The 23,288-nt window shown below is 36.4% G+C and overlaps 1 protein-coding gene across 9 annotated transcripts in view; it reads right to left on the bottom strand.

Moving 5' to 3' along the window:
- Positions 1-23,288, bottom strand: part of Toll-6 (Toll-like receptor 6) — a 451,300-nt gene that overhangs the window by 112,817 nt on the left and 315,195 nt on the right. Inside the window, exon 6 of one of the 9 annotated variants that reach the window (XR_015534552.1) lies at positions 9,385-9,517. The exons of the other annotated variants lie outside the window; for them this stretch is intronic. The gene's annotated coding sequence lies outside the window, so the exon portion shown is untranslated. Of the gene's footprint in view, positions 1-9,384; positions 9,518-23,288 lie in introns of those variants that run through there. 9 annotated transcript variants of the gene reach the window in all.

Below are 23,288 nucleotides of genomic sequence, written 5' to 3'. Positions count from 1 at the left end.
TTAATGCGCTTCTCCGTTTGAGTTTTGAAAAATTCAAACACGGTGATGAGTTTTCACTGAGCTCGTGATCCTTCCAATTAGCAATTAGTACGTTTTGTCTGGAACAAAACTGTAATCAAGTTAGTTCATGTGGTTGCCCAGGAAGAAGCGAAGCTCTTGTCGCAATTGAAACCGATCTAACGGTGAAAACTACATTTGGCAGTGCGACACAAACGGAAAACTGTTTCAAAATTAGCTACATTTAAAAATCATATTTACCTTAACATGATTTAAACTGTATAAACAGAATAATACAAGCCTAAATTATGTACTTAACAGTAAAAGTCTGTATATCAATCTCATTTGATTTTCCGTTATCCCTTTCGTACGTTTATCAAATTCCTTGCGTTCCCTGTACTTCTTTCTTTCTTTATCTTTTCCACGTCTTATCCTATCTCACATTTTCTGCTGTAAGTATATTTTCAGGCCCCTTTTACATATCAACATCCTAGGCCTTTATCGCCCTCATAACTGACAGATGATATTCTATATTTTTATTCTGTAAAATTATGTACATAAGCACTTGTTGAATTTCAATATCAACCACGAAGAACTTATAGGAATGAAACTATTTTTACTTAATGTCTTGTAAAAGTCTCATGAAAACAAATATCATAATTACAAAGTACTTTTTGTACCCAAATATCGAACACGTTACCATCTAGTGTCATTACTGAGAACGCCGAGGAGCCCCCCCCCCCCCCCCCCCCGGGCCGGATTATGAGAGTTAATAAATGTAAAATTTTGTTCTTCGTAGCAGACGAGTGTCAATGGAAGAAGAAAGGAGTTTTATAGACAACTTAATTATATCAGGAGCTAACAATCTGACAGCTATTTGTCATGACGAAAGGACAGGGCTTTCAAGTCATCTTAAGCCGAACGGATTAATGAGAGATGCATTTCATCTTTCTTGCAAGAATTTTACAGCAAGGGGATTACCTAAGTTAGAGCCAACTCGTTCATTAATTCACCCTTAATCTTAAGGTTACATAACCTGAATTTTCGGAATATCGTTAACACAATTAAGAGGAGTGACCAAGTCGAAGGCAATTTCAGGATGATATAAATTAGGGTCAGAGATGAAGACATTGAAAGTAACTCAGTATTGAAGGAAAGGCTTGTAACGATGGTCTAGTACATACACAGAGCGAATGTTCAATGCCTTCGAATAGTTTATATCATTCAGTCCCACGAAACCTATTAAAATCTCTTGTACCCAGGGGTAGGTTTCACGCTAATCGTGTTACCCTTGTTAGCCCGGCTAACACTATCTTACCTTCGTGGTGGAGTTTGAGGCTAGCTAAGCTTCAACCACCTGGATAACAGCGCCTGGTTGGCTGAAGCTGCCTAAATATTGCATTTTATCTCATCGGTTCTGCTGTGTGCCGTTGTACATGGGACGCCACTGAATGACGAAAGTAAGATAGAAGTCTTTTATAAGTGTTAGCCGGCGTAACACTGCTAACACAGTTGAAAGGAAAGCTCCTCCCCCATGCTGGTCGTCTTTCAACACCTGGCATAGAATATAACGCTACCTCAGTTCATGTCGTGCATTAAGCGACTAAGAGTCAGTTGCTGGTATGATTGTTCACAGCCTTTGTAATGGAGTAGTCACATTCAGAAATTAGAGTATGGAGTAAGGCACAGAACGAATGAAAATAAAAAGAAAGGAAAGAAGGCAGAGAGAAAGAATGCGAAGTGAAGACGAAGTTCTCAAGCAAACGTGTGCAAGTGAGCTTGTTTCGCGGGACAGAACATAAAATAAATGTTAAGGCAATGAACATTCCCCCTTGACAGATGTCTTCGGACACTGCCATTTCATGTGAATCAGTGTTCTCCATCTCTTTCAAGTTCCTTCACCGTCTACAGTTTTCCCTGTTTCCAGTTATTTCATTTCGCTCGGCGTCATATTCCTACTGCATTTCCCAGAATACTTTACGCCTACTTATAAATAGGAAATAACTGATTCCATGTACTTTCTAATTAACCAACTCGGAAAAAGATCAGGAAGCAGAACATTTAAATATTAATGTTATAAATAAGGATTTTTTAATAAACAGGAGTTTCGTGGAAGAACTAAAAGTTTACTTTCTTATAGTAGAAATTTCTCGTTACACAGATCGCATTCTGTTGCTTACATGTAGGTAGTACGTAAGCTTAAAATCTAGCAATGAAATGCAATGTCGCTCATGAGTTAGCGTCCTGGGTTTAATCGTAGTTGGTCAGAATGTCAAATTCCTCTCGGGATCATATTTTGTATTGTTCCTTGCAATTGTAAATATATTGCAAAATATTATTTATATTATAAGCAGGTTACTACACACTTTTTTTAAAATAACTTTTAATTTGCCTCTAGATCCATCAAGATTGTGTGTGTTAAATTTATTGGACATGAGTTGATGAGTCGATAGTTACCAATTACTCTTTGAATTAATGTAAGTTAACCAAGAAATTCGAAATCACAGATTTCAAACCTAAAGAAATTGTGCTTCAGAAACTCAATTGAATCCTGTAAGGCCAAAGCTGACTAACATTTAACGATTTAGTCCGTGCCGCAAAGAAAACGCCACACTTCACCGTTACAAAGGGACAATTTTTAACACTCTTTAAGAAAATAATTTATTTTTACAGTGAGAATCGTACGAAACAAGTTACTAAATAATATAAACATACTGATTGTTAAATCAAGTGCTATATATAATTGCCACGTGGCTTTAAAGGACAAGCACAGCCGTTCGTTTTAATAATTTTAATTGATTAATCAGAGATAATAAGAAGGGCAGAAAATTTAACAGGATTAGTGAAGTAAGGAATATAACAGAATTTTGAAATGAAATATTAAATTAAATAAAATGTACTCGTAGAAGAAATAAAATCAAGTGAGAGTATAATAATGTACACATAGCCAACTGTTTTTACAGAGAAATGGTATGAAGCTAATGAAAATTCTGCTGGTTTAGTACAGACTCGTAAGAGGAATTTGTTATAAATAGGGATTCATACCAAAATAGAATAACTTGTATAGCTGAGAGACTATCAACATTTGATGTATAACTCTGGCCACGAACATTACTAAGTGATGAAATTACCTGCAGCTCAACGTAACAAATTCGTAGGCCAACTAAATATTTAATTTTACGGATGATACTTACTCTGTTCAGTTCTTTAATCAGAACAAGCAGTTTTGATGGGTGTAACATAAGACCAACTTTAGTAAAGTGGAACGTTAATTAAATTAATTAAAACAAGTAATTTGAATAATAAAATTCACAGTGTTTACTCTGAAACAAAAGTAAGCGTAATTAACCAAACATAAAATGCCTTATAATTATATAAACAATTTTTTAAAAAAAGCCTTACTTGGCTTTCGTTGTGTAGTACGTTTAGCTGACATTAATACCACAGAATGAATTGTAAGGATTTAAAATTTATACCTTATTTCAGGCGATAATTAATTTTCTACCCCGATGTTGCTTACGTGGAGATAAAATGCTCAATCAGTCGACGTGGATAGGCAGAAACCTATCTTAAATAACGGATAAAATAACTAACTTAGAAATATTTTTATTCAGATTCCAATAACTTTAATTACACGCCTGTTTATCATAGATACTGACATTGACAAACAAGCAGTTGTCCTCTAATAGACATCGTTGGTACCAACATTCACAAATGCGTCAAATTTGTTTTAAAATTGTACACATTATATATGGATTTTGATATTTTATGTTTTAATAAAATATAGATACTGAACTGATTTTGTGCGTGTATGTGGAGTGTATGTCTTTGGAGACAGGAACCAAATCATCAAATATATAGTCGAGGCTCATGCTGTAACATTTTAAGGATTAAATTTTTGGGATAAACTTCGATTGCTTTAACGTTTATATCAACGCTGCAGAGTATATTCATTGCAAATCAACAAATGATTAACGTAATCACTGGCGGATATAATATACGGCATTATCTCCGTTTGTTGTAAGTATGCCACGCAAAAATATTTCTAATAAAGGCTACTGATATTGGTCAAGCGATGAATTTATCACGTGGGGGAGAGAAATGTGTAAACATACTTATTACAAGAACTGCATAGAAGAGATTACTGGAAAAGCCTAAGCGTAGAGGTAAGCATAATATTAAAATTTGCCATAAAAAATATGGCGCCAGGTTGTCGACTTGATTCATCTGGATCAGGACGGGGAATATTTTGGCGATTTTCTCAGAGTACCCATCACATAGCCGACCTACATGATGGACACACCGACGAAATCATGGCATGTACATATTTCCTACAGTAGCCGCCACTAAATTTCATGCTTCAACGTCACGCCAAAATCGTACAACGTTTCAAAACGAACAACGGAGCCCAGAACTCGCAGTGCAACAAAGGTACACTACCTGTGGCCTTAAGGCATGCAATCTGGTTACGGCTATTACAACTTCCCTTCAATAGCAATTTATTTAACGACGCTTTTTATAGCTTATATTTCATAGGGTCAAATAACAAATTAGATTAGATGTTGAAGAAAGTGCGTCGACATACACTAGAATTGAATGGAATGAGAAATATCAGGAAGAAGCTAAATCACGAAATCTGGTCTCCGGGCCGTGGAATCTCATTGTGGGATTTGTAATTAAACATGCGGATGGAATATCGGACGGGCATTGCCACCCTACAAGACCTTGTACGAGGAGAGCAGAAGGGATTAGGCATGTCAGTTTCACTGGGTAAAACCAGCAGTTATTTCTGTATCTGTTGTCAACAAACGCCTTCATTCCCATGGGGAATTGACCTAGTTCCAGGGTAGGAAAGTTGCAATGGAGAAGTTTATTATCGTTCGCTACACCAACAGGGATTTATATTTTATTAAGTGTGACTGATGTCTGATAAAAGTTTGAAATGTAGTATCTGAAACGTTATAACATTTTAAAGCCCTTGCTAAATAAAAATGAACACTCCAATGTAAAAAGCATGACATAGACAGCAAAAACTGATCATATTCCATGTCAGAGACGAAAGACGGAAATAAACGCCAGAGGCCCATTTCGTGTTCCGGTACATTGGTTCCTACAGCAGCGAGTAAGCCGGGCAGACTGCTTGCCAGGGACTAACATCAAGAACCACGTTCATTTGCTTTCATCTCTCTTCATTTCGGTTCTTTCATCTTTATCTCCTGCGCCTTTGAGTTTATGGGGGCATACCTTCCTCGTCTCTTAACTTCTCTGACAATCCTGGAAGTTCTTTTTTGTTAACTGTTATACCCTCTGGCCATGTTCACCCGTTGTAAACTAGCATGCATGCATTTTCTCCGTTAAAGTACGTATGATCCACCTCACAAGACCTGAAGGTTATTGTTTTGTGGGCTTAAATTTTACGGTCATTTAGCTACATGAGACCGCTGGCTACTTAATGCCTACCACCCCGTTTCACATACAAACTTAGAGTTTAACCTCCAGTAATAATGTTGAAAGGACAAAAGGCTTGCAAAATACTTTCTAACTTTTACCAAATTGTGTAAAACACAGATGTTTACACACCACGGAACACAAGGGCGAATTGCCGGCAGTCAGAAGCTGTACTACCTCACGTTGCACTTTGATATTTACAAATATAGTTACGAACTTTTATAAATAATACTTTCATGACGACGTTATATTTTCTTGTTAGGACATTATTTTAATCTGCTTTCAATGTGCAAATACCTGTGGACAATTTTAAAGACGTGAAGTTACATCATTTTACAAAGGACCTACTGGAGAAACCACACAATATATTTGCGATTATTTCATTTTGGTTAACAAATGAAAACTTTCCAAAAACGTTTATGTAAATATGTTGACAGTAATCATCCTGTGGACAGAGCAGTAACGTCAATAGTAGTAGTAGTAGTAGTTGCTGTTGTAACAGCAGTGGAGCCTTACTATCTTAGTCAGCAGTTTATAGTAAGTAGACTACGTACGAGTTTTACGATGGAGGATGGATTGTCATCAGCTTATTTCGATCTTCCCCACAACGTCCAGACCATCTCTTTAATTCACCCAGCTCAAAAAATTGGTACCGGGATACTTCCCTCTGGGATAAACCGGCCGGGGCATGAATCTAACCACACACACACCTCCATTTACATCCGAAATTAAGAATTCGTGAAGGTAAACCTCCAACTCCCTCTAGTAATACGCATTTTACGAACAATAGTTTTATTTCACACTAATTGTAACGTCTTGTGGGTCTCGAAATGGTAAAAATTATTGAAGTTTTGTATGAATTTGCTGGTTCCTCATTTTTCAGAGTTATGAGACTCAAATTTATTGGCTTTGATAATGAAGAAGAGGACAGTAAGCTTCTCCGAAACAATTTAATTTACTATCGATACTAAGCAAGCTGGTGGTGACTCGTTATTAATCCCTAACGTATCTTCAATAATTACCATCCTTGCTGAATTTCTATGAGTGACTGACTCACTGTTATTATTCCCTTATCCCCCCCCCCCCCCTGTAACTTCCAGAGACTGCGGTCACTTGATACTATCTGTCCTTTCACCCCCGACCGTCCATCTTCACCCCTAGCGGTTTGTCAACTGGTTGGATGTTGCTTACATCAAACTCCGGCGTCTGTACTGACACCCCAAAATTTTGCGAGTACTAAACAGTAGGGCTATATGCAACGCATTCTAAATCCAGCTCACAGAAAATAAAGTCTGAGGTTATCCATAGCGAATACTCATCTGCGGTTTGAGGTTCTCTCAGCGGTGAATATGTCGATTGTGGTCTTCTGGACTTTGACGCTGTGTAGTCGTGCAAGTGGTTACAAACGTTACGGAGGAACGTATCGAATGAATCTTAACTTTAACCACATACCCATTATAATAATAAGTTATATATATGCAAATAAAATCGAAACTCAACAATGGAACATAGAAGTTACTAGACAGATAAATAAATTAAAATATAATTACAGCTTGCAAACGCAAGAGCAAATATTAACCGTTGACGAGCTTGGGCAGTAAATTGATGAGTACAGAAAGCATAAAACATCTAAATTAAAATAAAAAACAAAACAAATCGTCATGTTTTAAAGTATTCTAAAAGATATTTATAAATGTAAAAAGAACCAATGTCTGTATCTTCAAGACGCATTTTAAAAGAATACAGACCTCATATACGAAAAACCTTATAACATAGATCCCTGAAAATGTGTGATACACAAACGAAACATGTAGGAACTAGAGTGGAAAGTGGATAATGATTTAGAACATCAAATGTATCAGGTCGTAGGCCGACCTATCGGTTAACAGTTATTCCGCGTTGGAAAATACAAAATGTAGCAAATTAAATAAAACATTTATATCGCCATTTTAAAAGTTTGTTACGTAAATTCCTACCTGTCGGCCTGCAAAAATTAATGAAAATGACGAAATTTACGTTGTGTATTCAAGAAGTTTGGTTATGTCGCTTTTACTGCCAATGCGTCACTCCACGGAGTTCGGTCTTATTGCCAGTGTTTAAATTCCTGACTGATTAATATTCTCCCTACATTCGCATTTTTATGCTTTACATTGTCAATAAACCGTTTATAAATTTCCATGTCATTTCAAAAATATAGCAACAATGAGGTAACCGCGAAAGCTTAGTTAAACAAGAAAGAAAAACTCCCCTGCTCTCTAATGTTCAAAAGGGATGCGAATATTCTCCTTTGGGAAATAACCCTCCTCATTCTTATATAGGGAGAGTTTCCCCCCACTAACGAACTTTTCTGTTGCAGACAGGTCGAACTCTTCAGAAGGAAAAATGTGTTTACTGTCAAAATTGCTACTCGATGACGCAACCACCAAATATTCCACCATAGGGAACTTTCACAAAGAGACCATAAGGCTACATTACGCATATGGCATCAGAAAACTAATTCAGAATTCTCCCCCTGTCGGGAGGGAGAGGCCGAATTCAGGAGAAATTAAGTAAATAATGCAAGCTTACACAAATAAGAAAAATAATTCGTGAATGCTGTGAATGAGATCTCTTAACTTTTTTTGTTTTCTCCTTCAGTTGTCCTGCAGAAAATTTATTTTATAATGCACAATGCAGGGAAAAATTGAGTGCACACTGCAGATGGTAGTAAAGTGAAAATATGTTTGTATGCGCATTTAAATATGAGCATGAATTGTAACATATAACATGCTGGCGAAGTCTCCGTTTATAAACGATCTGCTCTAAAGGCGAAGCCTATCATAAAACACCGAATTCAAGTCCTGATAAACGTCATGCGTGCTGTTTCCCAAACATTCTTACTCGGCAGTGTAGGACATCGTAAGATATTTCTCAGAGAGAACTACCCGTGTCCTCAGGTAACGCCTTGGTCTATTGGACCATCAGTTTCGTAAAGTGGGAAAAAGTGACACCTTAAGGGTGCTAAGGCGGCACGTAACGGAGAGAGAGAAGCAGTAAGAAGGAAATGGAACAGAACAGGGAGACGGGAAAGAAGAGCTGATATAAGAACCATGGGAGTAACAGCATTCACCAGCCTGCACGTGCTCATGTTTTGTAGTTCAACACTGCAGATAAAGAAACCGTGGATGATGATGATGATTATTATTATTATTATAATTGGCCACCAGGCTGTTGATACAGCACACAAATAATAAAGAATTGAATTATCAGTCTTCCGGAAGTTCTCAACTTCAATTTAACATTTACAGTCACGTATTCATGTTATATCAATGAACAATATAACTTATTAAAACTGACTATTCCGAAGTTAATTTTGTAAATACGATGATAAATATGATGATAAATACGTATGATGAATAATTATCTAGTAATTCTCTGGCCCTATGAAGCTGAAACTCGTCTGAACAGCACGTAAGATTGCAGACCATACCGCAAAGAAAACGCAACTCTTCACCATTACAAATATTAACTAGAAGAACTGTTTAATGTAATTATCACTATTTATTAAGAAAATCTTACGAAACCAACACATTCAAAATTCAAAGTTAGTTTCTTAAGCAGGTAGACACACAATTAACAGGCTTTAGTAAGTTAGTTTATAACTAAATTTATTTGCAAGCAAATAAAATTATTTAAACCAAATGCTTATAAAATGTCTCAAAGAATAAATTAATTCATTTGCGTTAACATTAGTTTCATAAATAAATAATATTATATATTTCAAACATAAATATTAACACTATAGATACACAACCATTCTGGTAGCATCAAAAAAACTGAGAGGCACAATTGTTTTACTACATAAAATAATAAAATTTGGAAAAGTTCTCAACATGACCACAGAAATACGTGTGGCGCCAACCAATCGATGGTGACTGAAAGTAGCATTATGCGAATTCTCTTCGCCGCTAGCATTCTTCGCATTTTAAACGAGCTCTGCCCCCATGATGCTCCCTAACGAAGAATTCATTTAGAACCGGCAGCTCCACGGAGTAGTGGGTAACGAACGTTGAATACGCCGCTATCGAGTCGGCTATAAAACAAATATCCAGTCTAAATATAAGCAACTGTTCCCTCAACTACTGAACAGAAATTCAAGCATGCTAAAACATTCGCGTTCCTGGAATACACAAGCCTGTATAAAGAATGAACACAAATGATCCGAGCGGTTTCGAATATTTATTTAACAAAAACGGAAAGATATAGAGAAATGAGACTAGCACCAACGGAAGTAGAACTTCGGAAAACAAATTCTGACGTAACTCCAACTGTAGCCAAGGCACTTAGTGACAAATCCAAAAGGCGTTTTGTGTACCAAAGTTCCACTCCTCAAAATATGAGTGCACATTTCAACGGGATTTTCGCTTTCTCTGCTTCAGTCGCCATTTACTGCCGTGTCAACACATGCGCTCCTGGCGGTCATCGCTGGAGTTACGCTCTTTTCCCGCCTGCTACAAAAATAATGAAGTTCTCATTCCAACGCTTTTAATTTCCATTTGATGTTTACTTTTTAAGTAAATATTTGAAACGAACAGATCATTTGTGTTCAGCTTACATTTTATCCGACAGGTTTGTTCAAATCATTCCTTGCACGTTCAAAATGAAAACGTTAACAATGATACTCATATTTATTTTCTGCAAAGACATTGGAGAGACCGAGATAGGGACACTATAATATAATTTCCCCTCCCTCCTGTCCATAAATGTCACTCTTTTTTTTTTAATTATAGTTTAACTGATGTTTCGCCATCATATTATCTGCAGACTACCGAATCTTGCTTGAGCGCTGACAACATATGAACAATGTTTGAAAGGCCACTACGGAAGTATAATTATTAGTATAATCTCATAAATTAAAAATAAAATAAAACAAGACGCCGATTAGTTGACAACTCTTATCTTTTTGGAAGTTCTTGATTTTGTAATAAGCCATTTGAAGGTTGTAAAAATCTTATACGTATTTATAGTACCCCATTTGTAGGTTCCTAATTAGGAATTCCTTGTGGTTTAACGTATATTTATTCAGGGAAAGGAAAACATAAAGTGGAATTTTGGAGGCCAACACGGATACTCTCATAAAATACATAAAACACTAAAATGCCAATCAATCAATCATTTTAGATCTGGTAAGTCTACTGACCCCCATTTGAAGGATGCGAAAATCCAGAAGGATCTTCACTCCCTTAAATATTGTACTGTTACTGTCACTGAAGTCCTTCCACTGTAAGTTTCTGACTGACGCCTGTGAAGCTCGTACTACACATTCTGGCTGACACAGCAGCCGAAGTTCATACTTCGACATTCAATATAAGTTGTCTCCCAGGACCATCGTTAGTTTAAATGCTTCTTGTTACACTACAAAGCTTTAATACGAAGTGGACTTAACCTGGTTTAAGCAACTGCGTGCTACGTGAGAATTGGAACTACTAAGCAGAGGATGGTGGTCGTGTGTTGTAGTACCCACTGAAAGGATCAGGAAAGCTCTTATGTAACGCATAAGGGGCATTGAATTTCAGCTGTTCGTATGCCTAAGTTGAGTAGTAATCCATGCCTGGTATGTGTGTGACGCATTTTTCCTTGTTGAGGTAAATGCTTTTAGGTGGTGAAACATCATGTTTGTCACATTCACAACAGAAGGGCTCCAAATGTGTTTGTATGACAAAGGAGTGGGGAATATTTGCTTCTGAAAAATGCACATATTTCTAGTAGAGGGATACCCTGCGAAGAATAAAGTGACCAAAATGGTTCTTGACAAAACATTTATAGGACTGAAGAAAATTCTGAACTTACATTCGTCCTTCTTCAGGGCTTCTCGTGGTAATATTTATTTTCTCGAGTTGTGCCTGAACAAAGCAACACGGTACTGATACATTTTATGAATGTGTTCTCAAACGTGACAATTACTCTTCAGTGTTTTGGATCTGGAAAGCCAGTAGGTCTGTATACTCAAATTTCGGAGCTGTATATGCTTCTGTAATCATTCTATTAGAAGCACTATTTTTGTTGGCTCCCTTGTTTTAAGTTATTACGTGCGTAAAATGGTAACGTACATCATATGACGAACGTGAATGTTTATTTTCCATTTGCAATATTTCTGACTGACTATTCATACGTTTTAACAATAACATTTAGGCAAAGAATATTTGACGCATGGCGATTCTTTCACGTACAGCCTCACGCAGATACATCCACATAGGAAGTGACTACGCAGCGCATTGCCAAGAACACGCCCAGCCAAATACGCTGCCAAATCCTTTTAAAATCACGGCTTAGCCTTTTAATAATCAAGTCAGAAATTTAGTAGCAACACGAATTAATGCTCTTTAGATTTTTACATAAATAAATTTTTAAACAACACACTACAATTAGCTTACTTTAACTTTTCAGCCCAAGCATTATAATTAGAGCACATTATTATTTTAATTATTATATACTTAGGCATATTATTCAGCTCATTTACTGATAATTATTTTGTAACAAATTAATGAATTGATATATTATCATTATTATATTGTACATTTATATATTTAGTTTATTGTTTGTTTGTTTGTTTTTGTATTGTTATTTTTAGTGCTTGGCTGTTATTGGCCTCTTTTGGCTGTTGTCAAGCACTCTAATAAATTAATTGAATTATTATTATTATTATTATTACAATGAATTGAACTGAATTATTATCCTCGCTGTTGGCAAACACTTTAATAAACGAATTAAATTATTTCATCTATTCACCATTTTATAGGATATTTACTTGTATGTACCTGAGACAAACCTTGCTCCTGAGGTACATAGAGCAGCAGCTATTTCTGAAATACATTTTGTTTTTAATACGTCACATGTATTATACAGATTTATTGTGAGGTATGACCTATATATTTTGAATCATGTATGATGTTTCTAGAATGGCGGTTTTCTGAAGTTCCTTAAGATCGTGTTGGCTTATTATTTTATATTATTATTATTGACGCTGCTATTACGGTTGTACGGCCAATACATTTGAGCAAATCTTTACGGTCTGTGTGAACTGGACCACATCTCTTCCCTGCAACATCCACGCTAGTGCGAAAGATCGATTGTGACGTCACCACTGGAGCGAGATGAGGGCAGAGAAAGAGATGGCCACACGAGAGATAAAAGGACCGAAACGGTGCTAGAAGTGAACCGGGGTTGACCGGGCGGAAAGTACTACCAAGAAGAAGGGGGAGAACCGCGATGGATGTAGGAGGAAGGAAGTCGGAAGGAAGTTTCAAAAGAAACAACCAGCATAAAAAGTCAAGGAGTTTCAAACGTAGCCAAAGTTTTAACGACCACGACTCTGTAAGGGAACAGTGTGATTTAAAACAGTGGCAAGCGGGCAACAGTTGAGTTATGCAGCTCACACAAATCTTTGGACGATATGTGATTATTTCACAACACAGATTTGTCCTTTTAAAGTCCGAAACAATCATGCCCTGCCAAAGCAGAACGCTCACAGAAAGAACTCCCCTTCGACACGTATCCATATCAGTAAAACTGCGATAACCAAACCCCTAGGAACACGAATTTATTTCTCACTTCGAAAACTTTCCGTTTGAGCTAGAAGCCACAAGCCGGAAATTCATGCAGCAGGAATATATTACGCTGTTTTCTATTACAGTATATGATCGATTTTAAGATGCAGTTTTAACATTTAAAAATTTCTTAAATCAAGGCGCGTCTTACATTTGACGGCGTCTAAGAAACGATATAGCGTTTATCTTTCTTAAAAGTCTATTACTAAATCAACGGTGTATCTTACAATCGATGGCATCTTGAAATCGAGGAAATAAAGAATTTCCTTCTCTCCTCCCGTTTCTCATTTTTTTTTTTTCATTCTCACTTCCTCCACGCTTCGCTGTATTTTCCAATAGGATACGTTAAAGTATTCTGAACATGTTCTGTAGACGTCCATTCTTAATTCTATTCAGTTTGTGAGAGGAATGTACCCTGTCAGAGAAATACCAAGAAATACAGCCAGAAACAAAAGTTATAAGAACAGATAACAATACGTACAGAAGAAGAATAACGCAACAAAAATATTAACATAAAATAGAACAGTTCCCATGTGCGAGATATAATTTTGCCTGGGTTTTCATTTTATAATTACAGTAAGACAATTTTTTTTACACCGAAAGTATGGCAATAAATCCAGCTTCAATTTTAAATATGTCTAATTTGTTATGGTCTATATAATCCTATTCATGATTACGAAGTAGAATGACTACACAGGGGTGAACAAATGTAACTAAAATAAGGAAATCGGTGAGTGAGATATGTAATGCTAAGCAAGAAGATGGTAAATTGCAGGAAAGCCCATATTAACAGCCATTTAACAAGAGTCTGGAAATAATATCCTTCAACACGTACAGCGTATCTACCCGTTACAGAATTCAGCGACTCTACATGCCTGCATACTCATACTAAAAAAAATTCCGTCTAAGTTAAATTTAAAATTATTTATACATAAAAAATACTCATGTTAGATTTGTAGGTTCATTCATTAGCCCACAAAAGCCACACAAAACTTCACATGTCTTTCTCCAATTTTTCATTAGTTAACGTCATCAAACAGTCATCATGTTCTTATTTTACACAGTCTTAACAAAGTTTCACATCCTTTAAAGAACAGTTAACCTAGCCTAACATTTCGGAGTCTTATGCATTCGTGCCAGCGGTGGCGTTAGTGGCGCAACCATCTCACAAGTTAGAAACATTGCCGTATCTGTAAGTTGATAAGTACAGAAGTAAAAAAAGTAGGCTAAAAAGTAAGCCTGAGCAGATGGCATAAAACCAAACGCAACCGAACTTAAAACTCGTGAATATTTCGGTCTAAGAAAGACGAAGTAACAACTGGTTTAAGGGCAATACATAGGTAAATCTGGAGTTTCGTAATTTGTGCTATTATCCTAACACTAGTAGGATAATTAAATCAACAAAGACGAGATAAACACGGTATATAGCACGCATGGAGACGAAAAATGAGCATTCTAATTACGAAATCTATTAGGAAGAGGCTGTTGTGAGACCTAGTATTACAAAACTCTGGTGTGGGACCAGCTGAGTGATTATAAAGCATTCCAAGAAGAACCTCGCATAAGGAAAGCAATCAGTCATTCGGTCAGTCAGACTGAGAATACTGTCACATCGCAAAAATAGGCCTATAACTAAAAACATTACGAAACGAAACATCAGAATTAACAGTTTTACCAAAATCGTAACCCAAAATATTTAAACATGTTTCGAACGTAAAAATATAACTATTACATTCGAAGAGTATAAACATCTTTTCTGCAAGACATCGTATGTTTGCAGAGGCATTATTACATAAGCGGTATTAAGCCTGGTCTAAGGTCATGAAGCCTATACTAGGTGTAAACCGATAATACTCCTGAGTGAGTCTACGCGTGATTTCCTTCACACACAGGTCTACACTGCGGCAGAACTATATTAAAATGAACCATGGCCGCTTCTTTCCATATCCGTTCCGCTTTATAATGCCAGTCGAAGCACACTCGTTCTGTTAAAGATGTTGAAACCTTCCTCGCCTGGAACCTGATGAGTACAACAGACAGGCATGCAGTTTCTGTAACGTGTTTAAAAATTATCATGATTAAGGATAATATTCGATATAATTTTCATATTTACGTCACGACGTCGTCAAAAACATTTGGACGTAACACCACAACTCCTAAGAGAAATCGGCCAAACGTCACAGCCAGGTCCTCTGACTGCCAGGTGTTCTAAACGACACTACAATATGCTGCAAACATTTTCAGCGTATGTCCTCCCGTCCCCTTTTGAAATTAGAAAGCAATTTATGGTTTTTAAATATAAGTGATTGATATGAAAATAAATCTAATTTTCAGGCATGGTTATTTATTTTCGTCAATGATTTAAAATTTTACCCTGCGAAATATGTGTTAGAGAAGGGATGTAAAATAATAAATCACGAATATAAACACTGATAAATTGCATACATCACTGTTCTCATACCAGTACACGCAAACCCATTGTGTTTGTGAACTAGTTTGATATGGAAGGAAATGAAAACGAAGCGGAAAGCGTGTGACCAACAATTTTAACAATAAATCACAGGAAAGAACACACAACAGGATTCATATACAAATGCCATATTTGTAGGTATTATGGAATTTGTTTTATAGATCAATTACTTTCTTACCGCAAACTTCATAATCGGTAAACAAGGAAATGTATTTCAATATCAAACACAGTATGTTTGCTCACTGAAGTTAGTAAAAATAGTCATTATAAAAAAGGGTGCAAATGTAAATGTGTCCCAACATACGTTGCTAAAGCCAGTATTTTACTGTTCTTTATACCGCGACTCGTTCGCCCTTATGTTTGTTTCTGACTATTCAAAGTGGCAATATATCCCAATTATTTTATGAAATAAACTATACTGAAATAATGAAATTACGTACTTATTATAACGATCATATAAACGCATAATGACGTTCAAAAGTGTTCTCTTATTTACCGCCGTGGTAACACATAGCCATTATTAATGCATTCAATTGATGACAAGCGATTGATACCATATAAAGCAAGTTTACGTAATAATCAGCCGGAATTACAGGAAAGGGAACCAATGAACACAAGACATAAAATGGCCTATAAAGTACCCATCGATTTTAATCGTGGCGTTTCTTAAAATAAATTTTACCTCTATGGCCCATAGTCTTGAGAAAGTTACAGGTATTTAGGTTCTGAAAAATAAAATTAATTACTTCCTATAGGTCCTACTACACTATTTAATAATCATGTTTTATGTCAGTGTTCTATGTGCATGCGTGGTACATTTCATAACCAATGTAAATAACATGTGATATTTTTACCCTAATGATGGACTCAGCAAGTATCTCTGAAACTTCAGTTAACTTCTACCACACTATACGGCATAACAACCCAGAAGACAGCCATCTTCAATGTAATTAATGTTTTAACACCTCAACAGACACATGAATGTTAGTACACTAAAAGGAACAGTCTTAATTTCGTTACATTTGCATTTAAATTACGAAGGGGTATGACACATCTTTTCTAGTATTTACTGTCGTAAGTCAGAATGGTAATAAACCTTAGAATTATCAAATACGTCGCTTTATGTATCAAGCAACATATTATTTCCTAGAAGCAAAATACATCCAATGCTGCAAGGCTAAAATCACTAGAGAAATTTCACTGCAGATATATTATCACGTTTTCAGTATTTCGTTAAATATTAATATTTTAAAAAATGTGACAAATAACATTTTTATTTCATACCAAGATCAACTGAAATGTGTCCCCAATGGCTGCCCGTCCCAAAAAACATGTAAGAATTAATGTCATAATCTGGTAAATATGGGATTCGAACTGAAATTAACTTCACACACAGGCCTATTATTATTCCAATAAATTAGTTGATCTGCCTGTGTACGCGGGTGACTGCGGAGTGTAATCAGGGTCTGCACCCGGCTTTTTGTGTGCGCGACAGGATAAACAGCTGTGGTGGTTCCCCACATTCATCTGTCTGATTCTGACAGAGACTGCAAATGAAGTGCAGCGCTGGCCCTCGATTGTGCTGCAGATTGCAGAACGCTGACGTGCTCCCAGTGACCCTTAACGACATGACAGTGTGTAGCCCATTTGATGCGCATTTTTATACCAGATTGGGTTGCTGCTCCGGTATTTCGTTGACACGAAAATGATGAATTGCCCCTGAACTTTCCACATACACACACACTAAACGCCACTCCACCCTCTGCATTTGATCATCGTATTCCTATATTTTGTAACAATACTGAAACGAGTATGAACAGCTTTGGAACTCTAAAATTCTACCTGGAACAATTCAACACATAACACTAAACTTCGCAAAGTCAATGGTTCGTCCAAGCAATATAATTATGATGAAATACAGATACGTCACTCCCTTATCACTGTTTGGGTTAATGAGTTACTTAAGTAAAATTAACCCTTTGAAGGAGGAGAAGAAGACAAAGAAGAGAAGAGAAAGTGAGGGGAAAGTTAGTGAGAGTAACTAAATTTTGATGTCAACTCAGAGTTATTTTAATATGGAAATTTGATATTAAATTTGGAGGGTACTCGAGAGGCATGCAGTGCAACGTTAAACTTTGGTACCAACTCAACATCTGCACTAGGACCGAGGAAAACCACGGGAAAACCTTGATCGAGTTGGCCACTTGCAGGACCTACCAGAGTCAGTCGTCTAGAATATTTAGGAGTTTATTCCCTGCCGCAGACAATACAGAACTTGTCTCCATTACGAAGAAGAACTTCTTCCTGCTGTTCAAAAAATTATCATTGTTTGTGCTGAGAGTCGTAAAAATCCCAAAACGCAGAGTGAGAGATTATTGAACCAGGTACAAGTTACAGTTATCACTAGATTCAAAGGGTTAATTGAACTGGCCCAAAAATTTATCTTGGACAAATAACCTTTTGCTACGTCGAGCATATATTTATAATACTGTGGCAATATTAGTCCCAACTAACTCCATGGAGTACAGTCCTTGAGAAGCTAATAGTACACAGTTTCTCTGCTTTTAAAGACTCACGAAAGATTATAACCATGTTTACAAGAGCCTGCCGTCAGTCTCTATCCTGAGCCAGATGAATCCAATCAAAATTTTCCCATTCTGTCTAGGATCCAAGTTTAATATTATCCCCCGACCTACATTAGAGTTTTCAAGTAATCTCTTCCACTTCAGGTTATCAGACTGTTGAGCGTATTTCAAATCATAGCCATCTCATTCCTCCCATTGAAAGTAATATTAGGCAAAGAGTGAAAGCAACGAAGATCCTCATTACAAGTGAACTTCAACACTGAAGGTGAGGGCAGTATTTTCCTCCAAAATGGTGGTATCTACGTACAAGTCCACAAGGCGTTAGAACGTATAAGACCTAAATCGACATTTTTAGCTCCGTGACAAATTAATCTCTTTTACCTCATTCTCTAAAAGAGAATTCTCAGTTTTTGTTCAAACATTGTTGAATATATAACTATTTTTTAATGAATATCACGTTATTATATTACGGAAAAATCGTTAAATATAGGTTGATGGTTCTCCCGTTATTTTCAGGGGGATGGTGAACGAATAAGGCAATGAAAGCATTGGTACTCCATCCACGTGTCATTCGGGATAAAATGGCGTGCGGTGTGTAATTCTTTGGCACACTCAATAAATTTCATCAGTATTTATCAGGGGAATTGAGTAAAATGCTTTTTAGATATATTTTCGGAAAATTTCATCTTTAACTTACCGGACAATTATGAACCCAAAACATGTGGAATTTAGCGATAATTGATAATTTTGAAACAATTTTTCGTAACCAAACATTTTTCATTAGTCTTCTAAAACTTACATAAGACAGCCCGCAGCCTATGCAGATTATTTATATTTCTCCCATTCTACAGAGAATACAAGATTTAATCATCTCTGTAACATTAACAGTACATTCATGTGCACGACGTAATTAAGAATCTTAAGTTCTCACTCCATCATACTTATCAAATGCTTAGGTACGCAAATCAAAATAGTTTAGAGGACATATGTTTAAAGTTATAAACATTAATATTTCGTTTGCAAACATCGCGAATAACAAATACAACAGACACACAATAAATTGAAAATCAAATAATAAACAATAAAATGTTTACATCAATTTATAATCTAAAATATAAACAGATAAAATATTTCAGCTACTCTTATTGACAGATCGTTGTAATTTGATAACAAACAATCATTAAAAGTATTTAATCGGTTAATTGTCATGACGTGTGTATTAGGCTAATAAATCACCCTACAGGTTATAAACAAAAAATTAAAATTAGGGAGAACAAAATAGTTATTATATTAATGTATAAATACGGCAATGGAAAGTTGAAATATTTGTGAAAAGTTCCACATTTTATGTAGACTAGACCCGATATCGGTAATGGCCGAATCCATAAGTAAGAACGTAAGCATATACTGACGTTCTTATCTCTCATACTTTGAATACTGACACCTCCATATAGGTTCATCATAAACAGGTATGTTGTGTGAACTCGTCTCAAATCTGGCTGTAATTTTGGTTTAAAAATAAAAAAAGGGTTTCATTTAAAAATCAGAAGGTAACCGTGATAACTTTATTGACAACGAGTCAGTAATATTTTACCGCATAACGAATACCCATTATACACTGTGTACATTTTATTTGAAACATTTAATATGAACCGTGTTTAACTTCGAGGCCGCGTATTTCACAGTGCAGGTAACACATAGCAGCATTCGTTTTGAATCCACGTCTTTCAAAAATCTACTATTTAATCTTTGTTTATAAAGCGTGGTTGAGTTAATCTGAAGCTTGGCTGAGTTAGAACCAAGGATCCTGTGGACAAGCATTAACAAAATATTCCCTAATCCGAAGTACCGCGTCCATTTGGGACACCACTCTCGACAGCTTATTTAACTAGTGCAATTTCAGACGGACTGAAGCACGTGCCTACAACTTGCGATCACCATCGTTACATAAACAGTGGTTATACTGTTCAAAGTCTGGGCCTCTAGCACGAGGACAATCCTACATTTCTCTCGAGTTTTACCAGAGGACTGCGCGTGCATCCTTACAATAACGAGGACATTCCCCCAAATGAACGTTTCTGCAATTTACATTCACATAAATCAAGTCATTTACAGGCCAGTATGCGATATGCATGTTAACTGTATCTTACGATATGAACATGACTACCGATAAAATATTATTTTTATACAGAAGAGGGAAATTGTGGGGGGGGGGGGGGGGGTTGGCGAAGGGGTCCTGAACCTGCCATTTACGCATCGCTCCAATCTGTTTTTCTAGTGTGAATTATGGGTCCATAATATTCCTCAACAGCAAAGAGAGACAGACAGGGAGCCCCACAGCTATTAATCGAACGATTGCACATTGGACACTCGAAAGCCCACGTGAGGCTCTGCTCTGTATTCCGTTTGGCCACTGCATGCAAATGTCGCGCATTCATCGTGTGACACCATTCAGTCTACGACCTAACATTAACCGCCACTTTGTTTAATTTATACCATATGGCAAATGATTTTTCTGTTCAGTTCTATTCAAAGTACAGGCTGCTTTCCATTTCAAATTCTCTGTGTAACAAAAGGTTTGAGAAATGGAGGGATGTACAGTTTCTACCTGTAGTTAAGTGCTATGTGTGAAAGCATTCCCATACACAGTAGTTCGGCATTGTGAAATATTCTGTCAATCTAACTTTATATTGTGTCATTTAAATCGAAATGAAGCAGAGGTAACCTCTTTCATAAACAGCGTTAATTTACTCACAGGGGGCTCTGTCGCCATGAAACACAGATCTGAACGACCATTCTTCTTGGAAGGCAGGGGGAATTTTAAACATAAAAATCCACTCTACTGCCACAGCAATATATTATTAAGCAAGAGGAACTGAATTAAATTTCCTGACTTATTATGAAACAGTTCAACAGCAAGTAACTAACTTCCATAGCTCTAGTAACATAATCGGGAGTTTCTGTATTTAGGTCTCAACCGGAAATCTGAGGTTTTTCCAGATTATCCTAAATCCTCTGAAGCAAATGCCGATAAAATAACTTAAATTAACTGTAACTGATCTCTTATACAGTAATCTAAATTATTATGCATTCCTTGCACGATGTGAATAGCAAAAATGAATTATGGCGTGGTCATATCTGTTCGTCCGTCTGTCTAATCGATTGAACTCGAGAACTACTGGACGACTTTGGATAAAATTTGATGCTGGTGTGCTATTCTGCACGACCTCACAAACGGATCTTGAATATAATATTAGCGGTGATAAAAAATGAAGGTGATGAAAGTCGTGATGTAGATATTACGCTGCTGGAGTCTGGTGACCAAAGTGGGAACTATCGAACAACGATAATTTATTACCTCTAAATGCACGCTGTAAAGAACGCATGAGAATTTTTTTGTGTATTCCGGCACAAAATACATTTTCTGAACTTGTTCAACAATCATCTTCATATTCGATGCTATACAATTGTAGTAATGATGTCGTTAAATGGACTACGTGTAAGGAATAAGGAAGCAATTACAAAGGTATTTTAAAAGAAGAAGTCTCGTCTGCTGCAACGAACACGACACAAAAATCACGTGACAGTTAACTTAATATAAAATTACTGAGTTGTTTCTAATCCGTTACTTTTACAAACACGTGTTACAGAACATCGTAAAAACCTAATGATTTTTGTTAACAAAACGCTCTTCTGCTTTCTCTGTCTACGTACGTATAAAAGGTGGTGTGAGTGAGCTGGTACGTAGAGGTTTATATAGCTAATTCCATTACAGAAAGTGATATATCACTTGAAGCTGCGCGTGAAGAAACACCTTAATTGAAACTGTAAAGAGGACGGGGCGGATTGTGAACAAGCGTACAATTTAGACATCGGTCTGACAAATAAGTCTGATCTTTCTCTTCAACAACCAGCAAGACTGCTGAGTTGCGCGTGTAGTCTAATCATGTAACTACACGACTCGACAAATTCCTACCAAACAGTTGTCAGGATACAGTTTGTTCCGTGGTTAGTGTTTTGTTTAGAAGAAACAAGTTAAGAAACAAAACAGACATGGCTAGTAGGCATAGTTCTGCAACTTTCAGTTGCTAACGTAAAAAAATTTTACTAAAACTATTCAACGATCTTGTCTGGAAAACCGGACCATTTGGATAAACGTAATGGAATCGATCTCTAGGTATGACCCGGAAACAATGACAAAATGTTCAATGAAAAATTACAGAGAACGCCAGACCTAAAAAGAGCGAATGCGAAGACCATTCAGATTTTATTTCTTCCACGTCAAAGGAATTTTCGATTCCAAACTTTTTGTCAAAAAGTCAACGAAGAATTTTACCTTTAAAATTTGAAACATTTCTTCTAAAACATTACATCCTTAGCTGAACGAGCGAGGTGTTTATCATGACAGTGCATATTCTAACACATTTTCAAAAAAATATATAATTTTGTTCAAAGAAAGAAAATACTGGTTTTGGAACTTCCGTCGTACTCCCGTGATTAATTTGGGTGTTGTATCATATTTCCGAATCTAAAAATCTCCTTGAAACTATATTATTCATAATTACTTTAAAACATTCAGAAGTAATGTGACAAACTGTAGAAAACAGTTTCGGAAAATGACTTGAAATATTTCCAGATAAAATATCAGAAGCCGACAGATCAGAAGGTGAAAGCACTTATTACAAGTCAGAAAAAAATATGTCTACTTCTACCAGAAATCAGCGTGATTAACTAATAATCAGATCTCGTACATATCTAGAAAATTTTCGTGAAATTGAAGTTGTTTTCGAGAAAAAAGACAAGGTGATGAATTGCTTTAGAATATAATCGATCGGCTGGATGTCGACTTCATGTTTTCAAGCAGTATAATATCGTAGATTTAAAGTTCCTTCTATGTGGTAATCTAGCACAACAAATGTGTGAGTAGGATGTGCTTTATACCAAAACAGAGAGCCTATCAGTGTATCCAACTAAACTCCAAAATGAAATCACGCAACTTTGCCGTGTTCTACAGGGCTGCCACTGTATATAGTGGTAGGCTAACCCGCCAACCTCTAACTTCGTATGACGCCTTGTTGTATGAACTGCCTGCTATACTCTGGTTTAGTAACAAGATTATCCCTTGTCTTGTTACAAGGCGGAAAGCTAATATAGTTCGAGAATAATTCAAAATGGCGACGTTATGAAATTAATAAGATTTCA

The sequence above is a fragment of the Zootermopsis nevadensis genome, unplaced genomic scaffold, assembly GCF_977971745.1.
Source record: "Zootermopsis nevadensis isolate Lab colony 2312 unplaced genomic scaffold, Znev_1.0 Znev_ptg000010l, whole genome shotgun sequence".
Taxonomy (NCBI): domain Eukaryota; kingdom Metazoa; phylum Arthropoda; class Insecta; order Blattodea; family Termopsidae; genus Zootermopsis; species Zootermopsis nevadensis.
Note: the sequence above shows the minus strand (reverse complement) of the source record. Positions and strands in the feature narration are given on the sequence as shown.